At 37.3% G+C, this 18,437-nt stretch overlaps 1 long non-coding RNA gene across 1 annotated transcript in view; it reads right to left on the reverse strand.

Annotated features, from left to right (window-relative positions):
• The window catches only part of LOC129528263 (uncharacterized), a 96,287-nt gene that overhangs the window by 67,020 nt on the left and 10,830 nt on the right, over window positions 1-18,437 (reverse strand). Inside the window, exon 2 of the long non-coding RNA XR_008673495.2 lies at window positions 12,292-12,425. This is a non-coding gene — a long non-coding RNA (uncharacterized lncRNA). The remainder of the gene's footprint in view (window positions 1-12,291; window positions 12,426-18,437) is intronic.

Raw genomic sequence — 18,437 nt, forward strand, 5'->3', positions numbered from 1 at the left:
GTAGACACATTGTTACAATAAACAAAACAGAGGTCTTCCCCAGGCTTCCAGAAGGATGCTTCTTATTTATTTTATAGTTCAATGAGATGGATGTAAGGAGCATCATATCAGGAAGTTAGATATGAAATTATAAAGTGCATCATATCAGGAAGTTAGACATGAAATTATTAAGTATGTGAAGCAAATGGGAGCAAATGTTCATTTAAGGGTTTTATAAAAGCTTATATCAGAGCAAAGAGATTTTAGTTGATGGAAACTTTATAGCATAAGTTTCAACTGAATTACCATTCTGTTTGGTTTTATTTGAATGACAATATGACTAAGTTAAATAATGGACAATGCAAGACAGTTTAAAATGATTATATTGGCCACATATTAGCAATCGTTTTATACATATATAATAAACTTTGGCATATAGCTTTCATAAAGCTAATAATAAATATGAACCTAAGCCTAGTCTTTCCCTTGTGAAGTAACTGACTACATTTAAAAATTAATTAATAATTATCTACTATTTGAGGTGTTTACAGAGTAGATAGGTATAAATAGAGACAGAAGCATGACTATAAGCAGCATTACTACAAAAATTTTTTCATAAGAAATTTAATAAGCGATTAACCTAAATATGATTATGTTGTATCTTCAGTACATTTAAAAGGTTTACCCAACATATTTAATAGAATTTCATCTAAAAAGTCCATTTTAAGTAGCATTTTTCACTTTTTATAATGCAGTTGAACTCTTCTATACAAAAAAAATTTTATAATGTCTCACATAAGTTAAAACTGCTATTTAAATGATATAAAATGATTTTATAAATTAGGTGTGAGTTTAAAATCATTTGGAATAATAAAATGATTTTGATAAATAGTTTTGGTGATTAATTTGATGATTTAACAGAAATAATATATTTGATGATTCATTTAATGATGAATGAGGATTGCTTTCTGCTTTAAAACCCAGCATACAATTTATCTATTTTTGTTATAGACCATTGAGGAAAACCTGGCAAACTCTTGTGAATGGTAACTATTTCTAAAGACATTAAGTGTTAATCACAAAGTATCCTTAAACACACTATTACAGATCTTCCAAGAGGAGAGATGGAACTTTTTTCTAATTTGAATTACTAGCAGTTTTTAATTACTAGTGTTTTAAAATGAGACATAATATTTCTGTTACCAACACTATTGTTTCTACTACTATTACTATTGATACTTTCACAATTAATGACAAGAGTGAAGGATGTTTCAAAATCTAGTAATAATGATGCTTTTACAAGTATTCTTATGTATTTTTGTGCATAATTCATATTTGGAAAAAGACTGTTCTCTCATTTGACAAAATAATTTAATGGACACTTTCATTATGCAAAGCTAAGTCCCAGAATAAAGCCTGCAAGCAGAAGGTTTTGACAAAAATATAGTTGCCAGATTTAACAAATAAAAATACAAGATGCCAAGTTAAATTTAAATTTCTGAAAATCACAATCTCTTTTTAGAATATGTATGTCCTAAATATTGTATAGAGTATACTTATACTAAAATATTATTCATCATTTATTTGAAATTAAATTTAACTCGGCACCCTATAATTTATCAAACAAACTTAGACACAAAGGAAACAAATTGCTCCCAATAATAATAATACAATGAAGTCTTCATTAAAGACATGGCAGCATCACCACAAATCTATTTTAGGTGACTTTTTTCTTTCCTCTGGATGGTTATGCAGAAATGTGTGATGTTTTGAGGGCTAACATCATGGTGTTTGCAGGGCCACTTTTTCTTATGAATGCTCTAGGAGAGAATCCATTTTCTTGCCTATTCCAGTTTCTAGAGGTTGTCTGTATTCCTCATGTGGCCCCTTCCTCTATCTCCAAAACCACCTTACCTCACTCTGATTTTTTTTTTTTTTTTTTTTTTTGAGATGGAGTCTCACTCTGTTGCCAAGGCTGGAGTGCAGTGGCACAATTTCGGCTCACTTCAACCTCTGCCTCCCGGGTTCAAGCAATTCTGCCTCAGCCTCCGGAGGAGCTGGGACTACAGGCATGCACCACCATGCCCAACTAATTTTTGTATTTTTAGTAGAGATGGAGTTTCACCATATTGACCAGGCTAGGCTGGTCTTGAACTCCTAGCCTCAGGTGATCTGCCCACCTCAGCCCCCTAAAGTACTGGGATTACAGGCATGAGCCACCGTGCCCAGCCTTCATTCTGATTTTTGCTTCTATCATCACATCTCTTTTTCTGACTCTCCTTCCTTCCTCTTTCTTTTTTTAGGGCATATGTGATTACACTGAGTCCACCTGGATCATCCAGCATACTGTTTTCTGAATAAGGACCCTTGGATTACATTGGATCCACCTGGAAAATCCAAGATGACTTCATTGTAAGATTCTTAATCGCATTTACAGAGTGTTTACCTTATAAGAAACTATATTTACAAATTCTGGGTGTTAGAACATAAGAATCTTGGAGGGGGGACATTGTTCTGCTTACTATACTTTCATATTTGTAAGAATTTAAACCGAATATATCATAGAAGAAGCATGTCCTTAATCAGGTATTTGAGTGGTAAATTTATAGTATATACCAAGAAACTGCCTGCATCTGTCTGTTCTCATGCTGCTGATAAAGACATACCCAAGCCTGGGTGGTTTATAAAGGAAAGAGGTTTAATGGACTCACAGTTCCACATGCCTCACAATCATGTCAGAAGATTAAGAATGAGCAAAAACACGTCTTACATGGCTGGCAAGACAGAGCTTGTGTAGGGAAACTACCATTTAAAAAACTATCAGATCTCAGATCTTGTAAGACTTATTTACTATCACATGAACAGTATGAGGAAACCTCACTCCGTGATTCAATTACCTCCACCTGGCCTTGTCCTTGACACGTGGGGATTATTACAATTCAAGGTGAGATTTGGTGGAGACACAACTAAACCATATCACCTCCTAATATGTTATCTTATTTAATCATTACATTTATTGATCCCATTTTTCAGAGTAAGGAATTTAGGGTTCCAGAGGTTAATCAACTTACTCAAAGTTTCACAGCTAGTAAACCCCCCAGCTACACTTACATGTTGGTTAATTTTTAGTTGTCAAAGTGACTGAATTAAGGGATGCTTACATGGCTGGTGAAGCATTATTTCTGAGCATGCCTGTGAGGGTATTTCCAGAGAAGACTAACGTGTGAGTTAGTGGACTGAGAGAGGAAGACTTGCTCTTGATAAGGGCAGGCACTGATCAGTTGGTTGGGGACCTGGCTGAAACAAACCGATAGGAAAACAGAAAATTTCTTACTCTCTGCTCTGTCTCTCTCCCTCCCAGAGTGGGATGCCTTTTTTTCCTCCTGCCTTTAGACATCAAACTCTAGGCTCTTTGGCTTTTGGACTCTGGGACTTGCACCAGCAGCCTCCTGGGGACTCTCAGGCTTTTAGTCTCAGGTTGGAGGCTTCACTAGCTTCCTTGATTCTGAGGCTTCTGGGCTGAGCCAGGCTACTGTCTTCTCTTGTTATCCAACTTGCAGAGGGCCTATTGTGGGTCTGCTCTGACTCTGTGATTGTGTGAGCCAATTCAAGCTAATAAATCCTTTCCTACAGATCCTATTTGGGTATGAGGAGTAGTTCTAGAAATTTAAGAATAAATTTTCTTAGCTGGTTTTGGCATATCTTTGGCTTTCTAATCTGATTCTTCCTAAAAATGCTAAGGACTCTACTTCTAATTGTATAGAGAACACTGATAATCCATGGCATTAACTGTTTCTAGAGATACACAAAATAAATTCACCTGATACTCCTAATTCACCACTTATGAGACACAAGGAACTTGATGATTCTGCAGGATTCTTTCGAACATTTGTGGAAAACCAAGGGATATAATGACATTGGTTGGTTGCTCCTAACATTGCTGGAGAATGTGGTGAAAGAAATGGATGAGCTCAGGAATTGGAATCCTCAGCTCCAGATGCACATGAATAGCCTAGAAGATTCTAATGTGCCCTGAAGGAGAATATTCTCTCCTGTAGCCACAGGGTTGAAATTGCTTAAAATCAAATACAAGTCCTCACCTTGCAATTGGCTGATTTACAACAAAATGTGAACTCTCAGCCTTGCAGGGTGTGTACTGTTGAAGTGGGGGCATCGATTGGGAAAGAATGGGATCCTGTGAGCTGGAATGGTGATGTGTCAGGGGGGACTTGACTTGAGGAAGCTGGGGACATTGAGCTCCTGAATTCTGATGAGTCTTTTTTGTCAGGGGAAGTGGTCTTAGTAGCAGCAGTGCCCTCACCCTCAGCCCCAGTGGTATTGGCTTTTCTACCTCTGAGTGAGTTAAGCCTGCATTGCCTGATGAAAGAGTAATGGTCTCCCCTGAAGCAGTTGTCAGGAAAGACAATGCTTATTCTCCTTAGGACATACCCCACCAACAACTCCCTTGACTTCTGCACATATAACTAGACTGAGTCCCAGCAGATTCCTAAATGTGAGGTACAAAATGTGACCCATGAAGAGGTGCACTAAGTTTCAAAAGAACTACTTGATCTTCTTAATGTATATAAACAGGAATCTAGGGAACACTTGCAGAAATGGATATTAAGGGTATGGGATAATGGTGGAAAAAAAACCCATAAAAGTTGGATTAGGTCAAATTTATTGATATGGGCCTGCTATGCATTTAATGTTGCAGCTCAGGGAGTTAAGAAAAAAAAGCACCAATAGTTTGGTTGGTTGGATGAAACACAGATCAAAAGATGGCTCGTTGGGAGTGGGTTGGAGATGTCTGATCTCCCTTGGTTTAATGTAAGGGTAGGGATTCAAAGGCTTAGGAAAATCGGAATGCTAGAGTGGATTTGCCATGTAAAACCTACTCACACTGCAAGGGTTCAGAAGATAACATCTTTCGGTAGCACTTTGAGAAATGAATTTGTGAGAGGAGCACCAGCATTCCAGAAGAGTTTTGTAATTGCTCTTCTCTGTATGCCAGATCTTACAGAAGAAACTTCAGTAACTCATTTGGAAAATTTAAATGCAATAGAAATAATTGTACCCCAAAGTAGAAGTTGCCAACTGGCAGACTCAATTACCAAAGGCAAGGCAGACATTGTTACTGTAATGGGCAACAGAGACAAAGCAACAATCAGAATAGCCTGACTTGTGTAAACTTATGTTGTTGATGAAATAATCCTGGTGTTCCTAGAAGTAAAACAGATGAGAAGCCTATTACATTCTAACTTGATCTGTATAAGCAGAAAACTTCCAGGTCTAGGGAATAAAAATCTAAGTCAACCCATAAAAACAGAATCGCAGCCTCTTAATTTCCAGACTTGAGCCAGTTTACAGACCGTGAACTCCTTGAATGAAGGGGAGGATGGATCCCTTTAAGGAAGGACTCTAATACACTAGTGACATTTTATGCTGTTAGTCTCTCCCCATCCTTCCCCAAAGGAACCTCTGGCCTTTTACCTTGGTAACTGTGCAGTGGGGAAGGGAAAATAATATGACCTTTCAGGGATTACTGGACGCTGGGTCTGAACTATCATTGATTCCAGGAGAACGGAAACATCACTGTGGCCCTCCACAGAGAGTGGGGCTTATGAAGGTCATATGATCAGAGAAGTTTTAGCTCGGTCCCAACTTACAGTGTGTCTAGTGGGTCCCTGGACCCATCTTGTGGTTATTTCCCAAGTTCCAGATGCATAATTGAAATAGGCATACCTAGAAGCTAGCAGAATCCCCACATTGGCCTCCTAACCTGTGAAGTGAGGGTTATTATGGTAGGAAACGACAAATAAAAGCCCTTAGAGCTACCTCTACCTAGGAAAATAGTAAATCAAAAACAATATTGTATCCCTGGAAAGATTTCAGAAATTAGACATTATCAAGGGCTTGAAAGATGCAGGGGTGGTGATTTAGAACACATTGCCATTCTACTCTCCTATTAGGCCTATGCAGAAGAAAAATGGATCTTGGAGAATGACAGTGGATTATCCTAAGTTTAACCAAGTGGTGGCTCCAATTTCGGTGGGTGTACCAGATGTGATTTCATCGCTTCGGCAAATTAACACATCCTGTGGTACCTGCTATGCAGCTATTGATCTGGCAAATGCTTTCTTCTCCATACATGTTCATAAAGCCCACTTGAAGCAATTTGCTTTCAGCTGGCAAGGCCAGCCATACACTTCACTGACCTATACTTCGTGGTGTACTAAATGTTCAGCCCTGTGTCACAGTTTACTCTGCCCCTATGAACTAAATTTTTAATCTTGATTCTGCAAATTCCTGACCATCTTTTTTTTTTTTTTTTTTTACGAGGTATCATACTGGTCTATTATGTGGCTATTATTATGCTGGTTAGACCTAGTGTGCAAGAAATAGCAACCACCTTGAACTTATTAGTAAAACATCTGCATGTCAGAAGGTGAGAAATAAATCACACTAAAATTCAGGAACTTTCTACCTTAGTAAAATATCTAGGGGTCCCGTGGTGCAGTGCCTGTGGTGATATCACTTTTATGGTGAAAGACATGTTGTTGCATCTGTCATCGCCTACAAACAAGAAAGAAGCACAATGTCTATTGGGCCTACTTGGATTTTGGAGGCAACACTTTCCTAATTCGAGTGTATTACTACTGCCAATTTACTGAGTGACCCAAAAAGCTGCTAGTTTTGAGTGGAGCCAGAACAGGAGAAAGCTATGCAACAGGTCCAGGCTGCTGTGCAAGCTGCTATGCCCTTGGGCCATATGATCCAGCAGTTGTTAACGGTACTTGAGACGTCATTCATAGGTTGGAATGCTGTTTGGAGCCTTTGGCAGGCCCCTATAGGTCAATCACAATGGAGCTCTTTAGGATTTTGAAGCAAGGCCCTGCCACCATTCACAGATAACTATTCTCCTGTTGAGAAACAGCTCTTGGCCTGCTACTGAGCCTTAGTAGAAACTGAATTCTTGATTGTGGGCCACCAAGTTACCATGCAACCTGAGCTGCCTATCATGAACTGAAAGTTATCTGACCCACCAAACCATAAAGTTGGGCGTGCACAGCAGCATTCTGTCATCACATAGAAGTGGTATATATGTGATCGGGCCTGATCAGGTCTGGAAAGCACAGGTAAATTACATGAAGAAGTGGCCTGAATACCCAGTTTCTATTCCTGCTATATTGCCTTTTTTTCTCCCAGTGGCTTCATGGAGAGTTCCTGATAATCAGTTGACAGAGGAAGAAAAGACAAAGGCCTGGTTTACAGATGATTCTGCATGATATGCAGAGACCTAAGCGTGAACAATCAGAGAACTACATTCTCTCTCTGGGACATCTTTGAAGGACAGTAGTGAAGAGAAATCTTCCCAATGGGCAAGACCTCGTAGCACATTTTACTTGGAAGGAAAAATGGCCAGAAATGTGATTATATTGATTTATTGTCTGTAGCCAATGGTTTGGCTAGATGATCAAAGACTCAGAAGGAACAAGATTGGAAAATTTGTGACAAAGAAATTTGAGGAAGAGGTATGTGGATAGACCTCTCTCAGTGGGCAAAATATGTAAAGATATTTGTGTCTCATGTGATTGCTCCCCAAAGGGTGACCATAGTAGAGGAGGATTTTGATAATCAATTTCCTAAACTAACACTTTCTGTGGGTACAACTCGGCCTCCTTCCCCAGCCACCCTTGTAATCACCCAATAGGCTCATGAACAAAGTGGCCATTGTAGCAGGAATACAGATTGTGCGTGGGCTCAGCAACATGGACTTCCACTCACCAAAGCTGACCTGGCTATGGCCACTTCTGAGTGCCTAATCTCCCAGCAGTAGAGACCAACATTGAATTTTGATATGGCTCCATTCCTTAGAGTGATCGCCACCTACCTGATGGCAGGTTTATTTTATTGGACTGCTTCCATCATTGAAGGGGCAGTGTTTTGTCCTTACTGGCATAGACACACTGAATGTGAATTTGCCTTCTCTCCACACAATGCTTCTGCAAAAATTACCATCATAGACTTATGGAAGCCTTATCCACTATCATGGTATCCCACATTTAATGGCCAAAGAGTTGTGGCAGTGGGCTTATACTCATGCAATTCACTGTTCTTACCATGCTCCCCATCATCCTGATGCAGCTGGCTTGACAGAATCAAAGAATTATCCTTTTAAGTTACAATTATAGCACCTCCTAGGTGACAATATTTTGCAGGCCTGGTGCAAGATTCTCTTTCATATACAACCTTTAAAGAGTCTTCATAAACAGAAGGCAGTATAAGTTCTACATCAGTATTCAATATATGATACTATTTCCCCCATATCCAGAAATCTTGGGTCCAGGAATCAAGGAGTTGAAATGTGAGTAACACTACTCACATTATCCCTAGTGATCCACTAGCAAAATGTTTGCTTCCTGTTACCTTATTATGTTCTGTTGGCTTAGAGGTCTCAGTTCCAGAGGGAGAAATGCTTCTACTAGGAGACACAACAATGATTCCATTGCACTGGAACCTACAACTAGCACCTGGGCACTTAAGGCTTTTCATGCCTCTGAGACAATCGGCTAAGAAGGGAACTATGATGTTGGCAGGGGAGATTGATTCACAATACCAAGGGGACATTGGACTATTACTCCACAATAAAGGTGAGTAAGAGTATATCTGGAATACAGGAAATCCCGTAGGGTATCACTTAGTGTTACCACACATTATGATTAAAGTCAATGGGAGAAACTACAACAATTCAATCAAGACAGAACTAGGAAAGGTCCAGCATTTCAGGAATGAAGGTTTGGGCCACCAAGACAAGTAAAGAACCAAGTGCTTGCTCAAGGCAAATGGAATGCAGAATGGGTAGTATAAGAAGGTAGTTATCAATACCAGCTATGACCATGTGAGCAGTTACATAACTGAGGACTGTAATTGTCATGAGTATTTCCTCCCTATTTTGTTAAGAATGTATTTGTGCATATATACACATATATTAAGCAAATATCTTTGGTTTTCTCCTATCTTATTACTTTATCTCGTAACATAAGACCTATTGGCTTTATATAAGTTTTTAAGTATTGTTAATTTAAACTAATAAATCCCTTCTCATACATTCTGTTGGTTCTATCTTTCTGGAAAACCCTAATACACCTTATGATCACCAATTGTATTCCTAATCTCTGTTGCCTCCAAATAATACAAACATTGGAGATGAACTGCACAAGATGTACAAGTAAAAAAAAATCTCAAAATTAATATTATAGTGTTTAAAATACCATAACAAACATGTTTTTACATAACTGACCATTAAGCTAAAACAAATAATGCACATTAAAAAAAGATGTGTCTGAGATTAGCTAGTATTTAATTGAGAATGTCTCCAAGGAAACTCAATTTGCCAGAGAACAACATTTGATAATCATTAATATAAATAATTTTGTGTGAGGATTTTCTTAATGAATTCCCATGTATCTAGGTCATTATGCATGGCTTTTAAAGGGCAGTTTAAAATTTTTCCTATTTACTTTGACTGCACTGCCATTCAAATTCCTGAAAAAGATTACACTGTAGCATGGAGAAATTATTTTACTACTTATTTTACTGATAAAGTTCTAATATGAATTATCTTAGTTAAATTTAATATGTAAATATCCCCCTTTTAGGCAATAGTTCTTGTTTAAAGATATTAAAATAAGTTATTAAAAATTTGTTTCCCACCTGAACCTTCTATGGATTTTAATATATAAATAGAAAGAAATAACTCAAATAATTTTGAAGATAATCACTGTTTATGATGGCAAAGGATAAATTTGAAACCAGATCTTAGAACTGATTAACTGTAAGACCTTGAGAATATCATTTAGCATTTTTAATCCTAATTCTCAATTTGTAAAATGATATTTAAAAGGTGATCCTTTTAGCAATGTACCTGTCACGTTGTAATAATTGTAATGAGCAATATCTAATAATTGTTCACTATTTTGCAGTCATTTATTTAAGTTCCTTATTCTTATTAATTTGTGTATATATTATAGAAATGCTTTAAGGTGGATACTAGTATTATCTTATCTCCATTTTACAGATAAGAAAACTGAATCATGTGTTTCTAATTAGCTTCCCAATATCACCAGGCACTAAGTAAAAGTGTCAAAAATCTGGACAAGGAAAGATGGCTGCGGAGCAGTAAAATTCAATAACGTAAAGTTAGCCATTTCTATTATCAGAAAGTCAAAAATAACAGATGCTGGTGACGTTATGGAGAAAAGGGAACATTTATACACTGCTGATGGGAGTGGAAATTAGTTCAACCATTGTGGAAAGCAGGATGGTGATTCCTCAAAGAGCTCAAAAATGATCTATCATTTGACCCAGCAACCCCATTATTGGGTATATACCGAGAGGACTAGAAATCACTCTACCATAAAGACATATGCACATGAATGTTCACTGCAGCACTATTCACAATGGCAAAGACATGGGATAAACCTAAATGACCATCAATGACAGATCGGATAAAGAAAATGTGGTACACACACCGGGGAATACCATGCAGCCATAACAGAGAAAAAGATCATGTCTTTGTCGGAACATGGATGGACCTGGAAGCCACTATCCTTAGCAAACTGACACAGGAACAGAAAACCAAATACTGCATGTCCTCACCTATAAGTGGGAGCTAAATGATGAGAACACATGAACACAAAGAAGAGAACAACAGACACTGGAGATAACTTGAGGGTGGAAGGTAGGAGGAGGGAGAGGAGCAGAAAAAATAACCATTAGGTACTAGGCTTAGTACCTGGATGATGAAATCATCTGTACAGCAAACCCCCATGACCCAAGTTTACCTATGTAACAAACCTGCACATGTACTCCAGAACCTAAAATAAACTTTAAAAAAATACAAATAAAACAAAAAATAAAATTAGTCATTTTATTAGAATTTTTAAATAAATATGTAAAGGTCTTGCTGTTTTCTGTTTTAATGCATCCTGAAGGGCATGTTTGAAAACAGTTATCCGCCACTTAAAAGTCAGGCGTCATTAAATTGAAAAAAAAGTTGGAATAATTATAAAAGAGAGCAACTTTAGTTTGAAACTGTCATGTAGCCAGGTGCGGTGGCTCACGCCTGTAATCTCAGCACTTTGGGAGGCCAAGGCGGGCGGATCACGAGGTCAGGAGTTCGAGACCAGCCAGGCCAGCATGGTGAAACCACATCTCTACTAAAAATACAAAAAAAAAAAAATTAGCCAGGCATGGTGGCACACGCCTGTAGTCCCAGCTACTCGGGAGGCTGAGGCAGGAGAATTGAACCTGGCAGACAGAGACTGCAGTGAGCCGAGATTGCGCCACTGCACTCCAGCCTGGGCAACAGAGCAAGACTCCATCTCAAAAAAAAAAAAAAGACTGTTTGAAATCGTCAAGTAAAATTAACTTGTGATTAAAATTTAAATGAATACATTCCAAAATAAGTATCAGACTTTAAAGATAAATATATTTTTAATTGAAAATAATCTGATACATTAGTGACACACAGATTCCAAAAATATTCCATTACTTTTTCTGTTTCAATTTGCTGACAGAGTGAAACCAAAGCAATAACAGAATAAAAACAGAATGAAACATAAACATTCAGAAGTATGAATTAGAGTCATGTGCATGCTCTAATTTTTTTGTACTGAAAAAGAAAATATAAGAAAGTTTGGAAGTTGAATTGTTATTAAACAAGAGAGATTCATGAAGTAATGGTGGAAAATAATTATGTGTTGTAATGGAGCTACTTAAAAGTATAATTTATTTCTTCCTATCATTGTTTTGAAAATAATGACAAACATGACAATTATATTTATGACTGAAAAACCATAATTGAGTAGAAAAGATGTTATCATTTTATTTAACCTACACACCACCTAACTTGTAATTAATATATGTATATGTATATATATATATGAACTTTTATTGAATTTTAAGTGCCAGGTATTGTATAGATTGCTTTAATTGAGTTAGCTTATTTTCTCCTTATGAAATTCTATCAGGTAAATGGTGCTAGGAAAACTTGTTATTTTTCCTTATGAGGAAAAAGATTTATACTGGTTGTTTCTTGCCCAAGTTAACAACATGAGAAAGTGGTAAAACTAGAATTTGTTCCATAGCAATCTAGTTACTAAGTCAGCACACTAACCACTGTAATACCAATTTATCTCCATCCATCTGTTATGTGTCAATTCCTTTTTACTTCAGTTACTGAGCACTGATGAACCAAATCAAATATATTCTGTCTGTGCCAGGATCCCATCTTAATAATGGACTTACCGGTGTTGGTGTGTGGATTCCTTTGTAGGCAACGTAGCAGACTTGGCAGTGATAATGTGAACCTCTCAGTACATCTGAGTCAACAGTACTTGCAATTTTTATCACACTTACAGATTTCAAGTTTCCTCTGTTGCCTGCAAGGTGACAATCATATCAATTTCTTATTTTGGCCATTGCAATCTAAAAACGAAGACCCATATATTTTGGGCTCAAAAGAGCAAGGAGCAGACAAAATTGTTCTTACATCCATTGGTTCTGCATGCTTGCAGTTTTTTTGATGTGAGAAATAATGGCTTTTCTTGGGAATGATCTAAATTTTCTGACCCCCTTTAGGGACATACATTTGTTTGTCTTGAAGTTAACACCTAAGAGCTCAATCAGTTGCTATTGGTATGGCCTAAAGCCTGATTGTTAGCTTTCATTGCAAACTTACTTTATACTGTCAAACTTTCCCTTCTTGACAGACAAAATGGAAGACAGTATCTTCCACCATCAGTAAAAAATGTCATAGCTATGTCAAAAATCCATTAATACTGTGATTCTAACATTCAAGTACTCAACATATTTTCTCATATTTTCTATTAAATCAATTTGTTCGGCTTCATATTTACTCAACCATGGACATTTGTCATTGCTGTGTCTTCATTACATGCATATTTTCAAACTATAATCACACTTTACTTTTGTCATATATTTTGTCTGCCGAGGCACTCATGAATATTTATTTATATCTAGCTCTTCACACTTCCACTGCCACAGGGGAGTGCAAGGCATAAATATATAGCAGCCTTTATATCTGATAAACATTGCCCTAAACTTGGTGATATTTTAAAACATGTTGCAATTCCAGGTAGCAACATATAAGCATAGGAATACATAAAACAAGCAGCAAAGGACATCTAGTAGGAGCTGGTGACAATATCAGAAAAAAACTCTTTTTGCTAAAGATATTATCTATTGAAGCAAAAATGCCAGCTACCAATCCTTCCCACCTCCATGATCTTGTCCTCTTTATTTCTTTTTTTCCCCAAAAGCAACAAAAATTATACATCTGGGAACATATCCAAACGAAAGAAACACTATTTCTTGACTTCCCTTATCAGCAGATATGGCAACTAAGTTATAATCGATGGTTGAGAGTTGGACGCCTTGTGCGTTATTTCTCAAAAGGGCTTCAAATATAACAATGCCCCTTCCATGTCTTTCCATTGTTGCATAGGCAGTCCCATGATTCTAACTGGCTGTAGCCAGAGCAGCTGACTTCAACCCTGAGGCGGACACTAAGTTTAGGCTAGAAACACCTAGGCATAGAGGCAAGCAACCTTCTACCTACTTCAATCTACTGAAATTTTGGATTTCATGTCATTTATAAGTAAGGTTAACTTTTAATCATACAGAATTTGAAACTTGGAGGCAGAATGCTACTCATGACAAAAACTAAACTTGGTGTCATGAGCACTAAACTTAGTGTTATGTGGCACTAACTTAGTAGAGAAGAGGCAGAGCTAACTTAGGTATCACCGGTTGTAAGTTTCATGACTCTTTGCAGGCCCAAAATGTTCAACTAATGTCCACCTTACTTTGAAAGCAGTATGTATGGCAACAAAGACAACCACAGGAAAGTGAAGAAAAAAATTCCACTGTTGATTAATTTGGCCAATTCTAGTCACTTTCTGGAAACAAACTTATGGAGAGATAAATCCAGGTTACAGCTCGCTGGTCTGCATGCATTAATGAAATGTGAGTGCAGTCCTGCTCTGAGTGTGATGTACAGCTCATGATCGTCATGAGTCCAATAATTTAGAGCTTTGCAAGATTGAAAATGCAAACTGCACCTTCAGAAGCTTCCATTTTCATTAAAATTTATAGTAAACAATGTTTTTCAAGCTTCACTCAGAGTCAGAGATGAGATTGTGGCTACAAACTGTGCCAAAAATGTCACCCAGCAAAAAAAAGATCACATTAACATTACTGGGTTCCTACCCAAGCCTTTTGGGTAGGAACATAGGTTGAGACGAGGATGATAAGAAAAAGACTTAAGTGTGGTATTCATTGCCTAGAACACTCCACAACAAATGACCACAACTTCAGTGGTTTGAAATCACAGAAACTAATTCTCTCACAGTCTTAGAGGCCTTAAGTCCAAAATTTAAACGTTGGCAGGAACCTGCTCCCTCTGGAAGGTTCTGAGGGAGAAACCATTGCTTGCATCTTCTGAATTATAGGGACTGCCTGGCACTTCTTGGCATTCCTTGGCCTGTGGCCACATCACTTTAATTCCTGCCTTCAATGTGCAATCACCCTCTCCTCTGTGTACCTTCTACTTTCTGTTTGCATCTAATCTCCCTCTGCCATGCTTTATAAGAATGTACATGATTACATTTGGGGCATATGTGAATTATATAGGATAATGTTCTCCTTTCAAGATCCTTAATCACATGTTTTTTCATATAGAGTAATTTCACTCTTTGTCATATAAAGTACATTTATAGGTTCCAGGGGTTGGGATGCAGACATATATGTGGGGTCACACTCAGCCTAATATACACTCATAAGCTATTAAGGAAATGACCAAAGACTTTTATACGTCTAGTTTTCCTATACATTACATTCACAGTACATCAAAAGCCTGATAAGTTTTGGATGACATATGATGCCAAAGAAGCTACAAGCCTATTCTCTATATTTTCATAATCATCAACCTCCAAGCACAGAAGGAAGCCAACTACAAGACCCACAGCTTCTAGGGACTGCACAGCCCCGTGTCCGCTTAAGTCGTGCCAATGGGAGATCATGGAAAAGGTCAAACCTTCAAGAAAGCAAAGCAGAGTCACCCAGTGTGAGAAGCTTAGAGAGGGGAAGAGAAAGAAGTGCTCTCAATCCCTCCCCTGAGAGTTGATCACACCTGTGCTCCAGTGACTCGTTTGTCTTCTAATCCCCCTCCTTTATTTTCCCCCACTGATAGTAGTTTTTGCCTTACACATGCTGTGCTACCTTTACTATAACATCCTGAGCATTTTACAGTCACATAATTCACCTTTTAGAATATGAAGAACTATATCTTTATCAAATGATGTACAGATCACCATGCTGTGAAGTGCCACTCTCTACCTAGAGTTTCAGCTTTATAAAACAGCTAAATGCGACTTTGGTGTTGTCTCTCTGAGCAAATAGTGAATGTATTTTAAGTGTACCAAGAAGAGTGTGTGTGGATATATAATAGACCACTTGAGCTCAAGAGTTTGACACCAGCCTTGGCAACACAGCAAGACCCTATCCCTGTAACAATAAAAATATAATAAAATAAAAATATGCTTCTGGAGATTAAACAGTCATCTTAGACAATAGATGAATATGGTATAGTTAAATGTCTTATGTTGAACATATATCAATTATTACTGATCTAAAAATTTGGTAGTTTTATATAGTTTTTAAGTATACATGCATGTATATTTGTGTTAAATTATATTATGGTTCCACAAAAGAATTCTCCTTGAGAAGTATGTCTGTATCTAGGAATATACTCTCACTTGAGTATTACAGGATAGTTCCTATTCACCCTGTATTCGTCAGGGTTCTCCAGAGAAAAAAAAAACAATAGGATAGATAGGTAGGTAGGTAGGTAGGTAGGTAGGTAGGTAGGTAGGTAGATAGATAGATAGATAGATAGATAGATAGATAGATAGACAGACAGACAGACAGACGGATGGATAGATAGATAAGAGGGAATTTATCATGGGAATTGGCTCACCCAATTATGGAGGCTGAGAAGTCTACAATCTGCCACCTGCAAGCCAAGGACCCAGAAAAACCAGTGGTGTAATTTGTCTGAGTTCAGTGGCCTGAGAACAGGGAGCTGATGGTTTAAGTCCCAGAGTCTGAAGGCCACAGGACATGCCCCAGTGTCTCAGCGCAGAAGAAGACACATATCCCAGCTTTAGAATAGTGAGTGAATTCTCCTTTCCTCATTAATGAGGGCAGATCTTTATTCAGTCCAGTGATTATAATGCTAATGTCTTCTGTCCCTCCCAGACACGCCTGGAAATACAGTTTTACCACCTGTCTGGGCACCCCTTAACCTAGTCAAGTTTACATATGAAAGTAACCATCACATCCACACACTCTTCACAACTTAGTATTGCTCATACCTTTAAATTCAGTCATTCTGTGATTCTAATTTTGCCTTTTATAAATGACATTGGACAATTTCAATGTCTTCTTCAGTAAAGCTGATGATTCAAGTTGCTTGCTCATTTTTTTCTGTTGGGTTGAGTGTCTTTCTCACACTGATTTGCAGGAGTCTTTATATGCTTTGGATAAATGAACTTGTTAAATACATGTATTAAAATATATTCTTCCATTCCATTCCACAGCTTGTTTTATTTTTCGTGATGAAGAAATTTCTTATTTTTAAAGTATTCAAGTTTACTGATATTTTTCTTTGTGATAAACTATTTTGTTTGTCCAATTTAAAAATTATTTTCCTGTCCTGAAAATTTTTATGTATTATTCTAACTTACAACATCTGTAAGATTTATTATTTTTCCTTTCACAAGTAGATCTACTTTCCACCTGGAACAGATTTTGGTAGATTGCCTTAAGTACTGGGCTTTTTTGTATATGAGTACCCAGTTGTCCTAGAAGTATTTATTGAAAGTTATTTCTTTTTCATATTGATCTGAAATGTCATTACTTTTTGGACATAAATATAATTGCCCTATGTGGGTAGGTCTGCTTTTGGGCTCTCGATTCTTTTCAAAGATTCCATTGGTTTATTTTTGCCCCAGTGTCCCAATGGTAAAACCATGGCCCTAATATCACTCTTAGTATCTTACCTTGTTCTTTCTTTGTAATATCTTAGCTATCCTCGGCCTTTTGCATTTCAATATAAATTATGAATCAACTTGTCAATTCCTACTCCCCGAAAATGTTGGAGTTTTCATTGGAGTTTCATAGATCAATTTAAAAAGAACATAAACTTCTAGTCTTTCAATCTATAAACAAAAAATATTCTCCATTTATTTAGCTTCCTTTAAATTTTCTTCAATAAAGTTTTATACTTTCTGTGTAGAGTTACTGTACATTTTTGTTTATACCAGGCTATTGATATGCACACTAAGGAAAGTTAGTTTGAGATATGGTATCAAGCCCCTCTCAGCTGAGAGTTCAATGATAGTATCATAATGTGAATGATAACATTCATGTACCAGTCTGTCCTGGAAGTGTTTCTGATGAAGTCTAACCTTTTCTTTCTTTTATTTTATTTTATTTTGAGATGGCGTTGCGCCCTTGTTGCCCAGTTTGGAGTGCAATGGTGTGATTTCAGCTCTCTGCAACCTCCACCTCCTGGGTTCAAGCAATTATCCTGCCTCAGCCTTCCAAGTAGCTGGGATTATAGGCGTGTGCCACTATGCCTGACTAATTTTGTATTTTTAGTAGAGACGGGGTTTCTCCATGTTGGTCAGGCTGGTCTTGAACTCCGGACCTCAGGTGATCCGCCCACCTCGGCCTCCCAAAGTGCTGGGATTACAGGTGTGAGCCACTGCGCCCAGCAATGTCTAACCTTTTCAATGTATGCTTTAAGGAATCATACAGGTAGGTTAATAAAAATTTGAATGATATTATTAAAAATTGCTAAAGTTACTTCAGGTGAAAAGATACACTATGGTCTTTGGGGCCTATGTAAAATGTTGCTTTGCTTATAAAACCATTTATTCTGTCAGCTAGTTAGTGAATGTTAATCCTGCTTCATATTTAGAGTCGGATCTTATCTCTTCAAGAAAGAATTTCTCTATTAGTCCAGCCCAGGCAAGCTCTATGGCTTTCTCATGGTTTTAGCACTCATTGCATAAAGGTACTAGTGGAATTGGAGGTATGTGTGCCATATCCTTAATATGTTATTTAGATACATAGTAGATAACTGTAAAACTAAAAACGTTTTTACTCCTATTCTTATCCTGGCTTCTGATAGAATTATCAGCACACAACTGGCACTTAACGAATATATGTTGAACTCAATTGACCTCAACTTCTCATTGTGCATGGGCCATACTAAAACATATAAAGCTCCTGGAACACATTGGGTCTTTTCATATCTATTTCCTGCTTATGGATTTTTAAAATTCTTTAGATGAGAAAAAAGCATT

This window comes from Gorilla gorilla, chromosome 17, assembly GCF_029281585.2.
Source record: "Gorilla gorilla gorilla isolate KB3781 chromosome 17, NHGRI_mGorGor1-v2.1_pri, whole genome shotgun sequence".
In the NCBI taxonomy this organism is placed as follows: domain Eukaryota; kingdom Metazoa; phylum Chordata; class Mammalia; order Primates; family Hominidae; genus Gorilla; species Gorilla gorilla.